This window comes from Plectropomus leopardus, chromosome 16 (assembly GCF_026936395.1).
Source record: "Plectropomus leopardus strain MGB_pleo_1.0 chromosome 16, ASM2693639v1, whole genome shotgun sequence".
NCBI classification, from domain to species: domain Eukaryota; kingdom Metazoa; phylum Chordata; class Actinopteri; order Perciformes; family Serranidae; genus Plectropomus; species Plectropomus leopardus.
The window spans coordinates 13,651,373-13,675,116 of NC_142191.1; the positions used below are offsets into that span (position 1 = coordinate 13,651,373).

Sequence of the window (23,744 nt, forward strand, 5' to 3'; positions counted from 1 at the left end):
ATAATGAAAGAACATGTGAGTGGTCAGAAAAAGTCATACCCAAGAAGACCTGCCGTTACTTTACTAAAATGCTACTTATAGACATGTGATAGTACATTAGTAGGTGAATATGACACACAGTGTATCTGTGATTCTGAGTCTGATTTGGTTCTCAGTAATAAGGTAGCTTAGCTAACGGTGCTTACAATGCGAACAGTGGTAACAATGGCAACAGTGCTGATGATGTTAATAAGCGGGGAGCTGGAGGGTGGGTGCTATGGTTTTGCAACAACGCTGTGGGTCAGGATGGCATTATCAGTTGTAACTGTTGCATGAGCGTAGTGCAGAGCAGCGGCAATTAACTAGACAGTGGGATACACACAAAGGGACTCACATGCAGTCACATGCACTTGCCACCTACCACCACAACAACAAACAGAGAATATCCCATAACAACACACACAAAGGTGGCGTAACTTCATTCTCTGCATTTTAATCTTATACAGTTTCAGTTTAAGATTTCACTTTGCCATGTAAAATATATATATTTTTAAATAATTGTTAAATTTGCAGTTTAGCTGAGGTTAGCATGGGTCACCATGGTTTCATGTCTCCATTTAACAAGGAGGTTCCCAGGAGATGATGTGATATTTACAGCTCAGTGCATCCAAAAGGATACATACAGTACTGCTGTTAATTCATTAATTTGACCATAATATTTGCTAAAAGATTATGATATGCCTAGATCTCCAAACAACCCAGGAACATTGTATCTGTTTTGTCTGATGAGACAAGCTGTTTGTGATTAGATTTTCCCCTCAAACACACTTTTTCTAGGTTTCTTGCTTATCAGTAGCCTTCCCACGAGTACAGTGTGTTTTACCATCTTTTCTTCCAAGTTTAAAATCCCTTTCAAATTGTTGCTTCCTCTCTGTGTTGTCCTCCAATTCCCTCCTCTGTCTGAGAGTGGGGCAGTAAAATGGCACACAGTGGTGCCCCCTGCTGTTGTCAAATATACTTACAGACCACAGAGCAGTCTCTCCTTGCCCACGTACGACACTGGACAGTCTATTAAATCCTCTTGCACATCCTGTTATGTCAAGTCAGCCACTCTGCCATATGTTAGCCTCTGAGCAAGATACAGTAAAAATAGGCTCAGCCTCAGTGTTATTAATGACCATGTGTGCTGTGAACACATAATTATCCCCTGCAGTTTCATCCTGATCTCAGTTTTATAGCGCTCGCTTCAAGTTTATAGGAGACAAATACACACAGGCATGCGCATTCAAGCTTGCACACTCATAACGCAGACATGGAGCAGCTTTACTGTACAGTTCCAGTGCTAACAAGACAGTAGCCAGTGGGGCTCGATAAAGATTTTAATGGTCTTTCTCTGCTTTGTTTCTCCACCTAAACATTCTCACCTGTTTCCTAAGTTAATGCCTAAAATGGAGAAACAGAAAGTAGGTGGAATAACAATTTTGGTTGTACGGGAACAGGTTTTTGGCTCTGTTAATGTGTGTTTTACAACGGTTGGTTCTTTGGAATTGGAATAATTGTATCAAAAGCTTTGCGTCTATTTGTTGGGTGGTCACCGTGAGCAGTGGAAAGGAGCAAATAGACAACATTCAGCTCCTACAGAGGCACAGAAAGACAGAGGGTCTCTTGTGGAGAGTGGTGTGAGAGGAATTCCAGTTCTGGAGATGCCACATTATCCCTGACATACGTACATAAACAGACACAGATATACAGCATACATTCAGCCATGCACTCACTCACACATGCAAACTGCAAACAAGTCTAAAAATACCTCTAGCCCACTTATAATCTTTTCATAGAAAAAATCTCACACCAGGAGCCATGTATTATGAGCATTTACAGCTTCACCTCCCCTGTAGATTTATATCACATTGCTCACAGCAAAGGCTGCAGACATGGCTGACATTTGGTTATGTATTAGATGTTATAATAACTTGTTCCGCAGCCAGCCCCGAGCTGCTCTGTGGTATGGCCTTCTGTAATTACTGTCAGTATGCACACAGCCATCATATATCTCACACACAACTCTGCGACACATGATCTGTCACACATACTTGGCCATTTGCACATTAGAGGCAAATAAACAGTCATGTTAGAAAACATGCTGACACGCAGAAAAATCTTCTGATTCACAACAGTGGATGAATATCAAAACCTCAATGCAGAGGGGATTTGCAATATATTATCCAACCATCCCAATGCTCTGTGCTAAAGGACACACACCAGTGTGTTATTGGAGATATTGGTGAGTTTTTGGCCAGGAGAGTTAAATAGTTTCCTCATACTATAATGCAATTCCAAGAGCCAAAGAGAAAATCGACCTGACATTCTGCCTGTTTGAAAAACACAACCTCTCTCACAACCTCTTTAAAGACAGAGGACAAACATCCACTAATAACCTAAGTTGCTTACAACCAAAGAAAGTGAATCAAACTAAATTATTCCATCTGTAAACATTTAGGATACAATCTCTGTCTCCATTTATTTCCCTGTCAGAGCTACACATTCCTTGGCGCAGGGCCTATCTGTCTGCTGGACTGCATTGAAATCCATTTTCAGATATCCTGCTGACAAAGACACAGACGGGGAATCTAAACAACTGTGGGGGAAAAATCCTTCGTTTTAACAATGGGTTATCACTTTTCATTTACATTTTGTCCAGGGACCACAAATTGAAAAAAAAAGTTCAAGAGTTCATTGAGTTAGCTTGAGTGTCAGCAGATACTTAAGAAGTATTTCACTGCTGAAAGATGGTGTTGGGCCATCTATGAAGAGAGGCACAAATACTTTTGAAATCAGTTCTACATGACCATAGAAAACAGAGAAAAAGGGTTGCAGCATTCACTTTGGCTCAAGAGATAGAAAACCTACAACAACCTGAATACAAGCACAGCAACCGACCAATAAACTCATCCACAGGTGAATGATGTAATCTGGTAGCAAACAATCTCATGTTCATGCCGTGACACAACAAGCCAACATTCGAGAACTAGCGGCGATGAAAGCCCACTGCTGCATTGCCTCCCGTCGCCGTGTTTCAGCCAAAAAGTTGCACAGGAACACATTAAATCAACAGCAAACGGAGACACCCCTCCATACCGGTCGCCTATATTCATTATTCAAGATGGGAACCTGGCAGACTGCTAGTTAGCCAGTTAGCACATAAACACAACCCAATATTGGAAGAACAAAGCATTTTTACTGTTCGCCAGTGAACAACAACACGACATATCAAGAAATGTCTCTGTTAAGACCTCAATGGCAGAAGAAAAACAATGTTACCTTATGTAACAAGTTTTTTTCGACCTCACTCCCTCTTGACTTTGGTCCTTTGTTTACATTTAACACCTCTGTTTCTCTTCTTGTGCGCTAAGCTGAACAGCCAATCAGAATGATTTTATTCAGCGATGGATTGCACGGGTGCCACCGTCAATTCAATATGCTGAAAAAAGCAGACGAGAGTTGACGAGGGCCAATGGTGCAGGACACACAACGGGACGAGGGATGTGGGATGTGGGATGAGGGCTGCAGGCCATGGGCACTTATCAGCCACACGACAGCCAACGACCGACTACCGGCTTGGTGTCTCATGGACATTTCATGTGACAAATAGGCAACACAGTAACAAAATATTGTATATTTGATCAGAACTGCCTGGTGTTACAGTTAGTCTCAGTATATTTAGCCTATGTTTTTATAATACAGGAAACAGTATGGCGCCTGCTTCCTGTTGACAAATTCTCATATTACAACCAAACTGTAGACTAAAATATGTTTCTGAAGATATTTCACACAGTTTTTGATTGGTCTGAGTTTGAGAGAGGGAGGGAGGGAGGGAGGGGCATACATACATGTGGAAGTACAATCTGTAGTTCGAGCAAGAAGCAGTGAAAATGTGTTGAGAGATGAGCAGGGAGATCAGGGCGTTGGCAATATGGAGGGAAGTTTACCACCGTTTATTTACACATACTACCCACACTTATGATACAAAGCTGGTTGAAATCTGGCAAAGGGTCCCTTTAAATTAAATTTTGAATTGGGTGGTGTTAATGTGTGGCTGTTCTTCAGGTACCTCAGACTAAACTGTTGACTTGTGCTGTGTTACTGGCTCTGTACTCCGGATTTAACTGTGGTCTGACAGCATGTACTGTATGTGGTTTGGGCAGAGCACATTATATAAGACCTCCCTTCTGACATATTAGTCAGTATGGTCCAGAGTCTAACCTTGACCACAGCACATTCAGCCCCCACATTCACATTTCCTTACCAAATAGTCATTACTTTTACGTGTGCTTCATCTGTACTTTTTTCATTTGAATGGCTTTCTGACATCACATTGGAACAAGTAGGTTTTAACTTGTACATATTTCTCATTTTCAGTGATTAGAGTTCCATCTAATGAAAATAGTTGACATTGGGGTTTGAGTGTACTAATTCAAATTTTAACTTAAGTTTCATATTTGTGTAAAAATTCTGCAGAATTAGTCTGATGATTGATCAAAATACCTTCCATAATTACCACTTTAATGCACAATTTCCAACGCAATTAAGGAAAGTAAACAGCACAGATGACAGGCAGGCAGATCACCCAATCAGCCTCCATCTCATTCCACCAAACTCACTCTCTGGCGGCAGTGTGTGTATGGGTGCGAGTATGTAGCACAGTCTCAATCTGTCTCTGTCCGTCTGTCTGGCTGTCTACACGAAACTCAACCACACAACACACAAACATAGTGCAAGCTCAGCTCAACCACTGTAGCCCTCCACTTTCACAGGAATTTCCCCCCATTTTAGCCCAGAGGATCCTGCTTACACTGGCAGAATATGAACCCAGTGGCAGCGTCGAGCCACAAAAACACAAAACAAAACAAAACTTGTATATTTTCCTAATTACTTAAACAGGTTCACATGGCGACGCATGAAGCCCTGGTCAAACTTGTGGGGATCTTGTGGATTGGGCTCTCAAACAAATAAAATTGATGCTCATATGAAGAGAAGGGAGAAGAGATATTTATGCAAGTGAAATCAGCCTCTCTTTTTATCTGCAAAGGTCAGTTGAGGCATTCAAGTCTTTAGCTTGAAGACAATAAAACACTTAAAAAGCTGATTATACAATGTGCATTTGACTTACTGTCATTCTCCTTATGTTTTCACCCAAAATCAACAAATTAAGATCAAACTAAAGTTTGAATTAGGGCAGGGTATCATTTAAAATATTTCTATGCTAGATGGGATTGCTAAGTTTTGATCCTGATTCTGAACAACCCTGATCCTGATAACAATGTAAAAAAAAAACAAAAACCAAAAAAAACCCCCTGACAATTAAATTAGGCACTATTTGGATGAAACATTAAATTACCATCACAACAAAAACATACTAGGCATCCATTCCTGTTTGAAACTCAGTCCTACAACCACCTTTCAGGTACTAAATAATTAGTGTATGAATGTTGAGTTATGTCAAAAAAAAAGAAAAAAAGTGTTTTGTGCTGTCACACATCAGAATCGAATAACTTCATCCTTGAGTCCAAGCAGACATTTGTGCCAGATTTGACGAAATTCCTTCAAGGCCCTCTTGAGATGTTGCATTCATGAGAATGAGACAGACCCACAGTCTCACTAAACTTGACCTTTGACCACAAAATCAAATCAGTTCATCCAAACATCCAAGTGGATGTTTGTGCCAAATTCGAGGAAATTTGCACAAGGCATTCTTAAGATGCCACGGTCATGTGAACGAGATGGACAGACACACTGAAAGACAGATGAACTGACAACCCGAAAACATAAAAAAGTACAGTGGTTTAAAATCAAATCCCACTTATAACACTGATTATTAAAATCATTACAATTAATACTTCAATCAATAACTTTTCCCATCAATCTGAAATATTAAAGCCACATCATGGATGTGCCACTATGCTGTAATTGTCTGACTCATAACCTTTGAGGTAGTTAAAGGGCTCTGAGGTTACCATGGCGATGCCCCTATGCTTGGCATGAGCCGTGGCGACGGTTGCTCCAGCCTGACGAGACCTCATTACAGGCTGGTGGGGAGTCCTGTCTGAAATCTCTGGTCCAGATGGTCACTCAGAACCAATTAACACACCTTTCTGACTCACTCTCTCTGACTCAATCTCTCTGTCGCTGCGTTATCCGTGTCCCCGCAGATCTTATCAGTGTGTGACCCCGCGCCATCACACACAACAACAAACAGACATCCAGACTGATAGAAAAAACAAATCGAGCAGTCGGCGGTCATTAGCTCTGTGTGTTTAATGATTGTCCTTCCAGTCTAGGTTAGAGGCCAGCCAATGCACCAGTAATGAGTCTGCTCCGCTGCCCCCTCACCCGTCTGGAAGAGCGGAGCTTCTCTGGAGCCAAGACGACTCAGCGGGACCAGAAGCAGTATAAAGGTTAATGGGCCCACTGAGATTAAATGCAGGTTGAGTAAAATTGAGTTTGGGATACAGATGGCTCTGCCTGAGGTAAGGACACTTTCCTAAATAGAAGCTGTCACGTTTAAAAACAGACGACACGTGTCTTTGGTGCTCTTGAATGCATTGTAACAGAACTTGTCAGGTATTTTGTTGATTATTGTAACTGCCTTGATCAGTTAGCTTGTTTGTGTTATTGTGTGACTTTGGAGAATTTGAACTAACCCTTTAAAACATCGCTGTCACACAATAAACACAAACTAACTGACTGAGGCAGTGGTAGACCAGCAGCTACTTTACCTCGTAAGGTAAAATGACTGATTTATTGATGTATTCTGGCTATAAAGAGAGCATAGTTGGGCTTCACCTTTAGTTCACGTTTAAATACTAAGGTTTTTAGGAAAATGCATGGCTTTGAGCTTACTGAGTAAAGTACAAATGAGAATGATTTGAGAGTTTGTAAACATGTTGATCAAGTTTTGCTGTTGTTAAATGCACCCTTATGACTTCATCAAGTGTCTCTATCTTGGTTTCTAGTTTACAGTGAAGGCAGGTGAGAAAAAAGTTTTCTTCACAAATTCAACATTACATGGGGTGAGAAACTGATATACAAATAGTAATTTGGGGATAGAATCACTCCTTTAATTTATTAATCTTCTCTACAATGTCAGAAAATGCTGAAAATTGCCCTTTAGACTTCTCAGAGCTCATTCAAATCGTGAATGCTGCATTGGCTTATAAAAAAACTTGGATTATCTATGAAACTATATACATTTCCAGTAAGTGTAATATGACTGCTAAACTGAGCGTTTGGGGACAACTTGAGACATCGTTGTATTTAGACAGGCTTCGAAACATGGAAAAAAAGATAAAATGATGATGAAAGAAAATGATTGGGTAGGAAAGGGATCGTCAGAGGGATAAAGACAAGCTAGAGGTCCCTGGAGGACACACTCACACACATATACACACACTCAGGAGGCTCCTGTTGGTACAGGAGTGAACTGCTGCAGGGCTTGGTGCTGAGCCCATGCTGGCTGAAAAGATATCCATATCCTGTGGCGCAGAGCTGGCATTTAGCCCAGACCAATGTAGTATTTACCTTCCTTCTCTCCGATTATCGTTCTTCTTCCCCTGCACTATCTCGACGTGCAACATCAGCATGAATGCAAGTATGGATCTACTGCAATTGCCATTGTCACACCACAACTCTTCATAATGCATGAAAAGTACAATATTCATGACCTGCCACATGCTAGTACATTTTGTTATGAAAACTATATTTGACAGTAGAGACAGACAGCCTGGAAAGAGGCGGATAGAACAAGAATTGCATGCAACAAAAGTCCCCAGACAGGGTTGAAACAGGGTTTTTGCAAGAGTGTCTTAGAGGACCGAAAGAGTTTCAATTACTTTCTCTCCTCTTTTCTCTATCCACACATTTTTCCATCTTTCCCTGTCAAAGTCTGGAATATATTGAGGGACAGCTGCGAGATCATCTGGTCATGATGATCTCAGAGCAGAAAAAAATATGAGCACATATGGCTTGTAAAGCACAGACCTGAGATTTGAGCATAACAATGTAAAGCTCTCTATATCATGTCTAAAGGGGAATTAAAAACTGAATTCTGAGCTGGGTAGGGGTATTTCCAAGGGTGTGTGTGTGTTTGTGTGGAGTCTTACCTCTCTGGCTCTGGTCCCAGAGTCTGGTGGGTGGAGGGGAGCTAGGGATGTGGAGCTGAGTGAATGTAGGATGAAGAGTGGTGTTACCATAACAACCGAAACACCAACGGCTTGCATATAAGTTCATTTGATACATTTGAGATCATGTAATCAATATTCTTGTAAAATATGCAAGTTTTAGGCAGTAAGGTGTTGTTTCAATCAAAGACATAATCAAAAGCCATCAATCAAGCTATTTTATTGCTATAAAAACAAATCTATTCTTAACAAAATGAACCTGGTGATAAAAAAAGACAGACAAGCTCTGATTTAAGCACACAGAAAAATCGAGGCTGCTGCTTCAAACCTCGGATCCTCAGACAACCACCCTGCACGTACACACACAAACTCTTGTTACATGTTTCCTTTTGACACTCTCCCTGACACGAATATCAAGGTGGGGTGAAATGTGCAGCAGGCTTTACTCACCAAATACTGAAGCTCAACAAGATCTACAGAGATAAAAGCCAGAGAGAGAGCAGGCACCGCGATGCATCTTCACTTTGCACTGAAATTTGACTGTAGGTCGAATACAGTCAGCCCAGCTCAGACACTGTCTAGCTCCACGGCTTTAGCTCAGTCATAACCTCAACCAGACCTCTGATTCAGTCTGTTTATGCACACAAATGACTGGCATCAGAAAGCAGGACATGTGGTGGAAACATGTTTACAGCTGTGGTCTGGGGTTTGACATAATGGCAAAATGAAAGGTCAGTAAGCTATGGCCATTGTCGGTCTCTAAAGAAAAGGAAAAAGTATAATAATTGTAAATTGTATTGACTAAACTATTACTTAATGCTATTAAAAGATAGAGACAAGAAGGAGAACACTGACTGAGAGACGGGTTGAGCGAACAAAGGGAGGTTACAGAAGGAGGTTTCATTGAGCCAGGGGGCAGGACAGGGCAGGACGGGGCAGGGGATTTACTGTCCCACAGCTGGAGCAACAGCTCCCCCTGGGGCAAAGCAGTGATAATACATAAGCCCTCACCAGATCTCTCTCACATTTGCCACCGAGTACCAATCTGTTATCAGTTTTTGGGTACGGGTGCCCAAAGAGTAAAATAAACCCCTGCCATGAAGTAAGTAATGTCCATGTCATGCCCACTGAGCTGCACAGAAATATTAATAATCTCATGGGTTTGACAAACTTTTTGGAATGATTGAGACATTTTCATGATACATTTGAGTTTAAGACCTATATCAAAATGAAGTCGATTTAGCTCAGTAGACCTTCCACGCTGGTAAGCCACCAGAAACCTGCACATTAATCTCTCCCACACTCCGAAAACACTCTGTTTCCACTTTTATGTGTTTACCAAGCTTTACTTTTACAGCGGCCATTAAACACCCACCTCTGAGACCCTAATGCAGGCCAAATCCAGAAAAAAAGCACCCTGTGAGTCATTATTGGCTGTTGATCCCTTACACCTCATAACAGTTCACAACTTAAAAAAGCAAAAGCAGGTTCACACATGCACAAAAGCACACATGCACTCCCCTAACACGCATGCAGTACACACATTCCTAATCTGTATCCACGGATGTGGTCGGTGCTTCTATGATTATTTTTCCACCCATGGCTGGTAGCACAGCTGTCCTCGGCTCAGGCAACCACTCATTTATGGATCGACTGCTGCTTGAATCAGAGACGAAGGCTCGACAGCCCCTTTGCCAGCCTGGACACAGGCCACCATTCTGAGGGAAAAGAGGATGAGCTGGATCTAATTGGCTTGAATATCAGCAAAAATACACTGATGCCAACAGCAGACCATAACACGAACATAGCTGCCGATGCTGCCCACTGAAAAAAGCCGCAGGGCACATGTGCCAGAAGCCAAAAGCCTCAAACCAAAGCTGATGAGCATAACCACTGGTCTTACTTACAGGATATACTATGACTGCACCCTGTTTAAATTACAGCATACAAAACTGACCATTTCAAGTTGTTTCATAACAGGAGGGTAGCTCACTGAATGAACACTGTTTACACTTGAATGTTTGTCATCAAAACACAGTGAATGCATCACAAAAAACATGTCATGACAAACATGCTCTTCATAAAATAGTTGCAAAACCAAGTTTTCTGAAATCTGCATTGCTAACATTGGCAAGTGGTTTTCTTTGTCTTCTCCCACTCTTCTATCGGTACCATTTGCAGCATATTCCTGCTGCCAATGTTCAATATATGGACATGCATGAAACCAATGGGCATGTGCTGTCACCCATATCATTTTACAGACCAGCATGTTTGCTAAATGTCTTAAAAAAATTAAATGTAGGAGATAAATTGGCCATATTAGCATATATGTGCATTTTTACATCAAAACATGTTTTTAAAAAATGCAAGGGTAACAGGCTTAAGTTCCATGCTTAAATCTTAGCTATTATTCAGTAAATTCATTAAAACATTGCTCTAATCAGTACCCCTAGTGACCAAAAGCTCCACAGTTCACCTTTAATTTAATCCAGAATCATCCTTGGTACTCAACCTACGTTGCATAGGGGGCCCCTTTCGCATATTGACATGAGTTAAAAACCTTTCAGTTTTTTTGTCTTCTGCCAAGAGATGAATGTAGTCAGCTCTGCACACCTAACCTGACCTGCAGGGCTGCAGGGGCATTTCTAGGATTTGAAGATGTTCGGGACTAAGCCTGGACCAAGGGATCTATCCCTGGCACTTTTAAAAAAACAACAACAACCAAAAAAACGTTCTATTCTGATGCTTTTTTGTGCACTCTCTTATGTACATTCCAAGTCCAAACTAGAATATGTGTCAGCGGGCCACCCGGCAGCCTATTGCAGGCCAGATTTGAACGATGAGCTGTAAATGATCACTGCTCTAAATATTCCCAGTCTTTTGTTTTGTCATAATAGACAATATATGGTGTGTGGGATTGTGCATGTGTGTGTGTCAGGGGTCGTCGTCATGCTGCGTGCTGGTGATTTGTGAAGCCTGTGAAGGATCAGAAGCCGGGGTTTGTGGGGGTCGCGGCAGCTTTGGTCGTTTGTATAGATACTGAGTGTGAGAAAGTCTTAATGCCGAGTGCTGGCTGCAGCTGATATGAGTCCTTTGGGACTTCCCCTTTGGTGAGGTCATCCCCTCGTGCTCCCAACACTCGTACATCACTGCTGACATCACCACGGATCCTCGCCAAGCCGTTGCCTTGGGCAACACAAACAGGAAAAAGCATGTGTGTGTGGACAGCCTGTGTTAAGCGAGATCATCAAATTTTATTGTTGTTTTATTGAGTGTAGAGTGACGTGGTGAACACCAAAATTCAAAAAGGTAATCAGCCATAAATGTGCATGTTTTATGTTTAAATATGAGCTCTGTACCATAGAACTGTATTCAATATAGAAGAGCTCCACAGAAGATTTATTAAATTATGAGAAGAAAAGTTGAAAAAATGGAAATGTGGGCTGACAGTAAAGCCTGAGATTAACCTACAAAGTGCTAATCACCGTGTTTGATGTGTGTCTGCATCTTGCTACTGTACATACGATTGTGTGTGCCATCAGCCTCTCCTGTCCCCCTGCTGTGCCACTCAATACTCGGTATCCTGGGAAGTGGGGCGGCAGTGCCAGCAGTAATCAGAGCTCTTTGTATCCACACACACAGTCGGGCTATAATCAGGGAACATTCTTTCTTTACCAATAATAGCTGTAATCCTCTCATCTCAATATGATGTGTAACCTGTGACACACTCAAAACTGGGATTTTGGTGCAGATTTTATACAATATCTGCCCTCTGACTTGTTTCAAAATAGATTTAATGAGCTTTTTAAAGCCAGCTTTTGTAGTAATAGAGGAACCACTGACAATTACATTGTAGTGTGAGCTAGTAACAGCAGGAGGAAAAAAAAGGTTAGCGATCATCTTCAGGAACAAAATGGGTATATGTGCAGTCTTTTGAGCAATGTTACAAAGAATCAGGCATGCAAGACACATATTAATGTCCCTTTGCACCTACCACACAAAATACACACACCTGCATGTGCATTGCATGCGACACCACTAATTATATGCCAAAAACAAATTATTTAATTGCTAATTTTGTTCAGTTTTAAGTTATTTTTTATTTCATTTTGCTGGAAATAATAAATGTATGCTCAAAACACACATCTTGTTAGAGATAAATAGAATGAAAATGGCTAACAAAGGGAGATGAGTTAATGCTGACAGCCCTGAAAAAGCCCTGTCTGCTTTGACTGTTCAGTGTTAGTGGGTTTTCAATGTCTTTTCACCTTCACTGCATCCACGACATGACTAAAACGGCAATGCAGCAGCAGTTTTGATTTTTATATAGATTACTTGTGACATCACAACTTGCTCTGTAGATTGAGCATTTTGATACTTTCACAGCATATATATAGCACTTATACCCGCTTTACTTAAAAAAAGACATGGAAATCTGACCTTTGCAATATGGGAGCTTTAGTTTTGAAAAAAAAACAAACAAAAAAACAAAAACCTTGCAAATTCTCCACTTCACTGAATAGGTTTTGAGCAAACTGCAGCTCATTTGCAGTGACAGAAATAGGCTACTTTTGGGTACCCACACAATCCACACATAGCTTTGCAGAAATTAACACCATTCTCTGGGGAAAAAAAACAAATTCAGGATGTGACTTTTTACAAATAATATCCTTTCCTTCACCAGAAATAAAAACCTACCCCCATGGTTCCTTCTGTATATACTTGCTCTACTTGACTTGGTTCTAAGACTGATGATATGATCATATTTGCATGCAGTCTACTTATGGAGCAGATCATTTGAACAGTTGCCTCCAACCCACGCTGTGAGTGCTGCTATATGTTTGTGTCCATCAGTCTGTCATGACATATGAAATGTCTTGGATCCTACATGCCAAGCTGGGCAACGTACACAAATATGTCTCCACTATGTCTAACGAGGGAATGCCACTCTGTAATAGGATCCAACTGCAGTAATGAAGAGCCATGAGGCAGAAATGTTATGAAGCTGTTCGTGGTGATACTGCATGAACAAGAAACCTGACAACAAAGACTACACAAGTCTTTTAAAAGTCCAGAAGCAGATTTGATGTGTTTTGTTTCTACACATATGATAAAGCACCTATCCATATGTCCCTGTGTGAAGCCCTACAGTTTATGTCACATCAGCACTGACCAGACCTCCACTCTCAGCTGCTGCAGTCCCTCTTGCAGGTTGTGAGTTGACTTTGACAAATCTCTGATCCAAGGCAAAGGAGGCGTTTGTGAGGCAGTGCGCATGTGTGCTGAGATAAGAGCACAGACACAAAAAGCGCAGGTTGAGGATCAAAACCGAGAGACAGATAAGCTTAAGGTGCTGCTCTGAAGACTCATTTGTCCTGAAATAAAAGAGGCTGGATGAATGAGAGAGGTAAAAAGCAATGAGAGAGAGAAAAGGATCAGGAAAATCCCATCTGAAGTTCTGGCATACATATTCAGTGCAGCTTACAGAGCTGAGTGAATTTCTGTTCTCCCAACACATATAACAACCTTATAGAATAAATAGCAGATGGTTGAGGTGCATAATTTGATTCATCAGAATGGCTTAACGTAAGTGAAATCCAGTGATGCTCTGAACCTGTTTGTCTATTGAGCCTTCTGATTTTAACTTTACTTCAGGTTGGTATGGATGTCAATAGTTAATCGAGATTATTTTTGACCGGTCATGCACGTCAGTCTATGGGTTAGTTTTGGTACTCTCAGTTTACAGTGCTGCGCACCTCCCAGGTCTGATGGGAGCTAGTTACGTGTGTATATATATATATATATATATATATACACACACACACACACACACACACACACACATATACATATATATATACATACATATATACATATATACTTATATACTACAAACTTGAATAAACTATTTATTGAAGGCTAAGGGTCTAAGAGACCTTTAGATTTGTTCATTGCTTCCCAAATTTATTTCAATTCATTCAAACATTCATTTTTTTCCCACTGTAGTTTCTTTGTCATGGTCTTGTTCACTTCTGTCTGATTCTCTATTTAACATAGTTGTGTACACTGTGTCGACATCACTGCTGAGTGAATGTTATTATCACTCTGACCAAAACAAACTGGAGCTTTGTTGCCCAGCTGAACACATTTCACTCTTCTCTCTGATTTGTTGGCTAGCACACATACTGTACAGTACTTCTTGTGCCAAATGACGCCACCTCATTGGTCATGGTGCTCAGTCTGCCTAGTGACATACTGATGTAAGACATACTAATTCAGCTGATGTCAGACTAGTAGGACCACTACTACCATGTAAGGATGGGATAGGGATCTCTTTCAAAGTGAATTTTAAAAGAAAGCCACTGTCTCAACACGCCCAGTTGTGTTACAATATGAAATATTTTATATTGAAAGCTTAAACTAATTATGTAAAAGACTTTAACAGGAGAAGTTTTACACTGATGTCATGTCACAAAGAGACGCTGTTCAGCCTGTAAACTTCAACAGTGACCTCAGTCACACTGATGCCACCTGCACTGTAACATCATCGCTGCTCGCTAATAAATTACACAAAGATGCAGGCTTAGCTTGTAACAGCCAGAAATAAACTGAAAAGCAGCGTTACAGACAGACACGGACCAGCTGCACTGACAGAGGGGAGATGGCTGAATTACACATACACATATGGCAGAAACTGCATAGTCAAACAATTCCTGGGAGGCTGAGGAGGAAATGAGGGCTGGTGTTTTATCACTGTCCCAATCATTGCCACCCCTAAACTCTCCCTCCGCAGATCATGTGCGCTGCACGACAACCGCAGAAGCAGATGTGAGCCCGACACTCGCTCCTTTAAATAAGTGTGCGTCCAAGCTGCCTCATCCAAGCTGCCTCGCCTATTGCTTAACGCTAATGATGTCAGCACACACCTGTTGCAGTGGCACTTAGCCCTGCCCTGGCATGAATAAACAGGCACAGGAGGGGTCGCCCAGCTCTGGCACAGCATTGCAACAGCAGCTGGCATGTACAGTTTCATCTGGCAGAGAAAATGCAAAAAGCATAGAGAAGTGAAATGCCAAGTGATTCTCTTTAAAGTAGAGCTTTTCATTACAGTTTCAACTTCAGGGAGTCTCATTAGAGTCCAGCAGCGGACAGGCGTTCACTGATGAGCCGAAAGGTTGGAGAGTAAAGAGACTGACAGATAACAGGAGTTGCTTTGACAGTTCAAGCCCTGTGCAAAAATTCCCAATGAAAACTTGACACGCTACGACCAAAGCCCTCCATGAAGCACCAGCACTCTGCCCTCTGAGATCAATACTACAGAATATGAATCAGTTCAGTGGGATTAATGCTGCTTCACTGTCACTAACATCTGTATGAGTGTGTCTGTTTGTGAGCAATTACATGTTGATGGGTCCATTTGTGTCATATGTGCACGTATGTGAGCTTAAAGGTACAGTACACTCCAATATCAAAAATACATATTTTTCCGCTTACCTGTTGTGCTATTTATCAATCTAGATTGTCTTGGGTTGAGTTATTAAGTGTTGGAGATATCAGCTGTTGAGATGTCTGCCTTCTCTTAAATATAATGGAACACGATGGTACTCGGCTTGTGTTGCTCAAACTCCAAAAAAAATACATTTGAAAAACTCAACAGCAATGTCTCTTTTCAGAAATTATGACTCGGTTACTCAAGATGATTGAAAGACCTTGTTGTGAGCAGTTTCATGGAGGAACTATTTTCTTTCTAACAAACTACACCTGCCAACCGTACCACAGCGCAGAAGGAAGTGTGAATCTACCGATTGCTCACCTAGCACCACTGAGCTAACTAATATTACAGCATTATTACATTATTACATTAAAGTAGGCCCAAAATGAAACTGCTATCAGCAAGGTTTGTGGATTATCTTGAGTAACCAGGTCATGATTTCTGGAAAAAACGCATTGCTGCCAAGTTGTTCATATGTATTTTTTGGGCACTTTGAGTCTAAAGCTATCTAGTTCCATTATATTTGAGAGAGGTCAGACATCTGTACCGCTGCTATTTCCAACACTTAGCAACTTACACCAAAACAATCTACATTAACAAATAGCACTACAGGTAAAAAGGATAAACATGTATTTTTGGATTTTAGGGTGGACTGTCCCTTTAAATGTGTCCTTGCTTGTGTTAAGGGAGTGCTTCCCATCTGTGTATACAGTATCGGTGCTTCCTCTCACACATTGGGCATTCACAATGACATAGTGAGGTTTGCTCTTCCTGCAATGGAGGAAGTCTACCAAGGGAACTCTGGCCTGAGCAAACTCCCCTTCCTCCAATTTTTATCCCTCTCTCTTGCCCCCCCCCCCATCCACGCCTCCTCCCTCCTTCCCTCCATCCGCTCCCTTGTTTCTTGTCAGCTGGTGGGGAGATCCAGATGTGAAGGGGGACTTGGACAGGAAAAGGAGAGGGAGAAAGAGAGAGAGAGACAGAGAAATCCACATCCCCCTGGTGACAGACTTCATTGTCCAAGACCTTTTGGACAAGCCTTGAGACACATACACACAAACAATTATGCACACCAAACAATAGAGTCCCTCTAGACAACAAGGCCCAATTGTGGTGAGTGTCTCTATGTGTGTGTGTGCATCTGGCGACAAAGGAAATCAATGAACGACATCTTGCAGGAGATTTTGTGTTGATATTTAGTTGGCTTATTTACTCAGGATCTTGGCCAGGAGTGAGGCCTTTGTTCTCGTTCGGCGGGTAGAGGAAGGGGGGATCAATAAGAACCTGAGAGAGTGATGACAAACAGTGATGCAGCAGTATGCCAATGTCTCTCTCTCAGCTTCTTTGTGTTTTTCTCTCCCTCCGTTTTGGCTAAATACCCCACATTTATAATACCCAGTAGGAACACAGGAGCAAATGATTATGCTTGACTGATATACGTATGGAAGATGGAAGCAGACAAACAGGTAATCGCAGAGAATTACTTCAGACATTGTGTGCAATGGCAAACACATGTACTCTGCACCCACCCACACAGCATGTGTATTAAGTTAATAGAGTGAGTCAGCAAAAATAGAGCAAGTCAGTCAGAAACGAGGAGAGCTGGAAAGACTCTCACTACCGGAGCATTTCTCTCGCCAACTTACTCTGAACAATAGCTTCTTTTCATTCTTTTCACATAATTACAACTAGTTTAAAGGTCTCATAATGCACACGTCACCTTATCAAACCCTGAAACATCAGGCAAGATCTCTGACAGAGCAAAAAAAATGAATGAGGCAATTCTTCTCTCCTGACAAAAAGCCCAAAATTAAAATGTCACTACTCACCGCGACACAGCTCAAGTATTTTTCCCAGTCGATCCTTTTCTGCCGAGCTAACACAGACTAACTCTCTGAGAATGGGAGCAACAAGTAGTGTACAGTGGAGAACAATGCATGTCTGCCGGAGCACAGCGAAAGCGTAAGCAGCGGAGACACAGAGAGGTCCAGTCATCGGGCTGCTGCTCACATGGGACGAGGAGAGGAGGGGAGGAGAGGAGGGGAGGAGAGGAGAGGGAGGCAGGGAGCTATAGGATAGTCTACAGTAACTGCAGGGGGAGGGATCTCATCCTTTTTGCTCTTTTCCCCCTTTTTTCTTCCAAAAATGTTTCAGCGAGTCTCACATTTCTTGCTTGTTCAAAATGGACTTGGTCTGGCACTGCCTCTCCTGGTTGCCTCCCCTTTTACTTTACTATCTCGCTTCTCTTTTGTTCTCACAGTCTCACACACACACACTAACACACCCATGTAGTGTTTCTTTGTCATCTGTTATTAAGCTCAGAATAGGTGACTCCTTTAAAATGGTGTCTCCATGTACAAGTCAAGAATGCTGCGCTACACGTTGACACACCTCTGTAGAGTAGACGTGCTAAAATATGAGACATGTTTACTCACAAATAGAGATTGAACCAGCTGGCGGGATAATCTTCTATTGGCTCATTTCTCTGTAATGGTCATACATACAATCATAGAAACAGAGCAGAAAATTACAGGGCTACTCAGGTTTTGGATCTTTTTCTCCCTCTCTGATGTCACTCTTTTTTTCTGTCCTTTTTCACTCAAAAGGCCCTAATTCACAAGTGGCCCAGATACCACACTGTACCGAGGGGAGAGGAAGAAAAGCAAGAAGACAGTCAGAGAAAAGAGTAACCTGATACAGCTAAAAGCAACAATTATTTGAATGAGTCACTCAGCAGTGAGGTTTGAGTTTTTTTCTATGTTAATTCGGGAGAGGGAGAAAGCGACCAAAGAAGAAGAGAGAGGGGGAAAAATCATCCCATTTTGGAACGCTGCACCTCCTGAGGACTCCCTGAGGTCGTGGGAGAGGAGGAAGGAGAAATGGAAAAAAAAGAAAGTAAAGAAAGCAATAGAGGGGAATGGAGGGGCAGAAGAGGACAGACACCGGCTTGGAGAGGTACCAGAGGAACTTCTTCTCTTCATCTCAAATCCAGCCTCCAGGACACGGCTCACCGAGTCAGCCTTTGCTGACAGAACCAAATAACATAGGGTACACCGCTCTTCCAGACCCGAGGGTGACGTTGAGCAGACACTGACACACTGGCAAACAGGAAACAGATCATGGACATTCAAAGCACATAACCTAATAAGTCAAAAACACTGAGGGGCCATAAACTAGAGCTGATTCACAACTCCTAAAAAAATTCAAATGAGGGACAAAGAGATGTAGAGACCACAAAAACTCCATTTGATCCGATTATGCTGCTTGTGTTTTCAACTAGTTTCAATTGCTGGTGGGACACCAGACAAGACAGCACAAAGCAGCCAACTACAATTGTTGCTCACAAAGTGTAGGAAATGAGAAAAATCTGATTATTTCAGCCTTTTATCCAATAGACAAATTAGTATTTTGCAAGCCAGCCAGGAAAGTCATTTCCTGTGATGCAGTTATTTCTCACATCAAAAGAATGCAAACATGATAATGGTGGGTATAAACTCAAATAAGGAATACATAACATTAATTGCAGTGGTGAAAACCTACACGGGACTACAAATGCTGTGGGAATCTGCAGCAGGGAAACTTGTTTTGTGTCAAATTGCATTTCCCCATTAGTTTGTGTTTCCCCTCACCTTTACCTGAACCTCACGTTAGACCCAACATGTAAAGGAATATTTCTCGCCAAAAAGATTATTTGTATATCTGTTTATTTATTAGTATATTTTATTTTATCAGTCACTTACCCCATGTTATGTTGAATTTGTAAAGAAGAAAAAAGTTATTTTTCTAACATGCCTCCAGTGAATAAATAACACAAAAATGGAAAAAACTATTGATGAATATACAGTAAGTCATAAGGGTCCATGTTTAGCAACAGCAAAACTAGATCAACTGCATGCTCAGTACGTTCCAAACAAACAGCCCTTTCTGACAAATAACTGCACTAAAAGTGAAACTTATCTGTGCTTTTATGAGAGCCAGACTTCGTAGACAGAAACAGTAATTTTACCTCACTTAACATGGAAGCTGCTGGTCTCCCACTGTCTCCATCAGTTAGCTTGTTATTGTGTGACTTTGGTCAATCTGAGCTAACCCTTTAAAAAACCAAAGCCACACAATAACACAAACTAACTGATGAAGGCAGTGGTCGACCGGTGTTCAGTGAGGTAAAATTAATGTTTTTGTCAATGGAGTCTAGTATTGAAGACTGCATCAATAATATTTACTGTCAGTTCAGTTCCCCATCAGAAAGGGCTGTCTGTGTGGGAAGTACTGAGAATACGACTAAATAAATGAGACTTGGATTATACTACATAGGTTGTGAGAGTTTGTTAACAGATGTAATACTTTGATATAGTTTGCTGTTATTAAACATGGACTCCTATGACTTCAATTCTTCAAGAAGTTTCTTTGTTTTTGGATTCTTTGTTTACCAGAGGCATGCAAGAAAAACAACTTTTTAACTGTAAGACGGGCTGAGTAAATGATGAAGTACCCCTTTAGTCCTCACCAAATTATAGGCACTGCAAATGACAGAGTAATGGGAAACACTGTTGGATTGCAAACAAAATAGCACAATACCTGAACTTGATGGAAATGCATACATTGTACTCAAGCCTACTAACAGTGCTGACTTGTTTAATAAAGGTGAACATTCAGTGGCTCAACTGTAAGATAGTGTTAGGCCTCTGTGCAGCATTCATTGCAGCTCTATCCTCAGTGTAGCGAGATGCGTCTAATTGAAGCTTTCACTAAACAGCACGAGTACAGTGGGATCAGTCAAGCAACACTCTAGTTGACCTGTATATCTTTTCTATAAACTAATATTAAAGCTGACCTGCATCCTGTTTAGACCTGCTGTCACAACATTTAGAAAAGGGAACATGAAGTGAGGGTTCGTGTAAACACTTAGCAGAAGAATTACAAAAAAATCGCCAAAGGAGACTCTCAAGGATGTGCAGCATGCCCAAAATATATAAACAGGCAGCGTACAGGCGTGTATACACATACTGATGAGGGAACACTAAGAAAATGCGGTCAGCATTCCTTGTTCAAGTGGCTGGACGGCGCATTTCCTGTGTATGAAGTCAAATATTTTTTATGTTCCCAAACCACTGAATGAGGCACTTTTGGATGCTTTATATTAAGCAATCTGGTTGGATTAGTCACTTGTACTCATATTTGACTCTTCAAGTCACACCCGCCTTTATCATAGCTGTTGAAACCCTCAAGCATTTCCATGTCAACTCTTGTATGAATGGGATTTTTCTTTGAATACAGACAAATTACATGGATGAATAAACACATCGCAGACATGCACATTAACACACTATCAAACGTGAGCTATACGTGTACATGCAAACACACACACAAAAGCAGATACATAAAATGTTTATGACAGCCATCTATGCAGTCAGGAGGCTGCTGTCGGGCAGCTCCAGAAACATCAGAGAGGCCATGTTTTCTGCTATTGCTGGAGGCTGGTGAACTATTCAGTTGCTGCATTGTCAGCATGAATGTGCAGGTCACCTCTGCTTAAAGGTCAAGCGTGTAGGATTTAGGGAGATATATTTACAGAAATGGAATATAATATCATAAGTATTCTTTCTTCAGTGTCTAATCACTTGAAAATAAGACTTTTTGTACTTTTGTTTCCTCAGAATGAGCCGTTTATGCCTAAGTAGAGAACAGGTCCTGGTCTACTGAGTCCGCCATGTTGCATTGCCATATTTTCACAGTAGCCCAGAATGTGCAAACCAGTTACTGGATCTAGATGGGACCTATTACGTTTTTTCTGCACTATCCAACAGCTTTCAGAAAAAAAAGAGATTTTTTTCACATTAAACTGCATTTTTTCGATGTTTTTACTGGTTTAAATCACAGGGACCATTTGTTTTTGAGGGGCTGACACCATTGCAAATAATTCAGCTCCCAGAAAAAAACTCCTGAAAGTCTGGCTCTTAAGTTATCAGTGAAAAAAGGTGAGAACAGGTGCTGAGCTAGCGGCTTGTCTCCGACATGATGGATACTGTCAGAGAAAAACTGATTCATAACAGAAAAAACTGCTTTGTTCAGTGTTTTTGCTGGTTTAATTCACCAGGTCAGTTTGTTTTGGAGAAGAAGAGATCTTTATGGATAATTAGGGCCCCACAACACTGAAGTATCCCAAATGGGAGAAGTTTCAGACAGTTGCAACCTGCAATCCTCACCGCTAGATGCCACCAAACACAGCTTCTCTAAAAAAAAACAAAAACATGCAACCTACTGTAGTATGTCTCAGTATTATGACTGTATGGTTTATGATTTAACCTTTAGAAGTGATTAAAAAAAAGACAAGTACTATGTCAACACACAAAGTAATCCAAAACACTAATACTTTACCCACAATGAATACTTCAGTTTTAGAACTTTCAGAATAGTGTCATCACATTAATGCGGTGTTGCTTTGCATAATTGAGCCTTTAAACTGCAAATTACATTGTTTGCAAACAATGATTTATCGGTCTGCATCAGGCTCTAGGTCTCTATTTATCTCTATCTCTATCTCTCCCTCTCTGTCTCACACACACACACACACACACATGCACACACACACGTACACACAGAACACACAGAAAAAACTCATCAAAACCCTCTGAATCAATTAGCAGAATGTAAATAGGCCATTCAATTACTTTAAGCACCAAGCACCGTCCTTGTTCCTCCTGAGGCAAACAATCAACCAGAAGACACAAATTAACACAGAACAAGAGTACTTGTCTAAAGTCTGATCACCCACTAGCAACAGAGGGCAGCACCAGAGAGAGACAAAGCATGTGTAAGTGTTTGAGAATGAGAGTGTGGGTCTGCACTGACTTTGTGTTGCATCCAAAAGAAAATTGCTATCTGGATTTGTAAGAGGGACAATTTGCATATTTGGAAGTAAGGTTGCATGAGGTACTTACCTATAGTAACTGTGTTACTCACAGTAGCTGGCACACTTATATTTAGGAGAAGCAGGCAGGAGTGCTGAAACCAAAGATAAGAGATGTGCTGTTGTGGACGGGGGCAGCAGCAAAATGTATTTTAGCCACTTTAGCCTACCCAAAAAATCTGTTATTAGTTGACGTGGATTAAGTTGCCTTCAAACAGCCCTTTCTTTGAGCACGACTTCCATTTTCTTTAGCATCTCTCTCTTTCGGCTCATTCAGTCTTCATCTGAAAAGTTGTTCTGTATACTCAGATTCATAAAAGTATCCTTTTGTTTCTAAATTGTCACATCATTTTTCATCACTGTCATAATGACTTATTTTTAAATAACCTTCTGGTGTTCATTTGCCCATGCATAAACCGCTGAAAGTCAGACCAAAAAGCTGATCCGTGGTGTAATATAGTAGTAGAAGTAGCATAGCACAGCACAGGAATAAGTTCTGTGGTTGAGAAAATGTAGTGCCAAAGGACAAGACTGTCTAAAGGCAAGGTAAGACAGTGAAAATATTTTCAATATAGCGTCTACTAGCCTGATATTGAATGTTTTAGGTGGTTAGTTTTGCCTGTGCCCCGTCCACAGCATTACTCTGCTGAACTTCTGCATTGGCACTTCTGCCTGCTTCTCTAAACTGGGAGCGTGTCAACATGCCATGCACTAAAGGTAGTGAAGGCACCACACTGACCATGGAAAAGTATCCTGTACAACCCAGCTTCCAAAAAAAATCAGCTATTCCTTAAATGTTAATGAAATGTCAGAACAAAGAGGTTAACTGGGATATCTGGGCTACAGGCTGTGAGAGAAAAGGACTAAAGTGCATTATACTTCTGCATATTTCTATAGATTGACTGAATTTGAAAAAAAAAAAAAACCTTTTATTCCCTGCCCTCTCAGAGCAAAGCGACAGGAAAGCCAGCGTAGCTAGTGACCTCAGACTGTTCCAGAATACTGATCACTGTGACTGGCTATAACTAGACATACTGTATATACACACAGCCATGCTCACACACACAAACGCACAGGGACGAGCCTCCCTTCACCATCTGCTAGCCGAGACCGGGTAATGAGTCTGAACACAGAAAGAAGGAGAGAGATAGAGGACATGGGAAGCTTCAGAGCTTTTCACAGACAA

The 23,744-nt window shown here is 41.2% G+C and overlaps 1 protein-coding gene across 3 annotated transcripts in view; it reads right to left on the bottom strand.

The window, feature by feature from the left end:
• Positions 1–23,744, bottom strand: part of sash1a (SAM and SH3 domain containing 1a) — a 225,020-nt gene that overhangs the window by 81,995 nt on the left and 119,281 nt on the right. The window contains exon 1 of one of the 3 annotated variants that reach the window (XM_042504117.2): positions 17,478–17,629. The exons of the other annotated variants lie outside the window; for them this stretch is intronic. The gene's annotated coding sequence lies outside the window, so the exon portion shown is untranslated. Of the gene's footprint in view, positions 1–17,477; positions 17,630–23,744 lie in introns of those variants that run through there. 3 annotated transcript variants of the gene reach the window in all.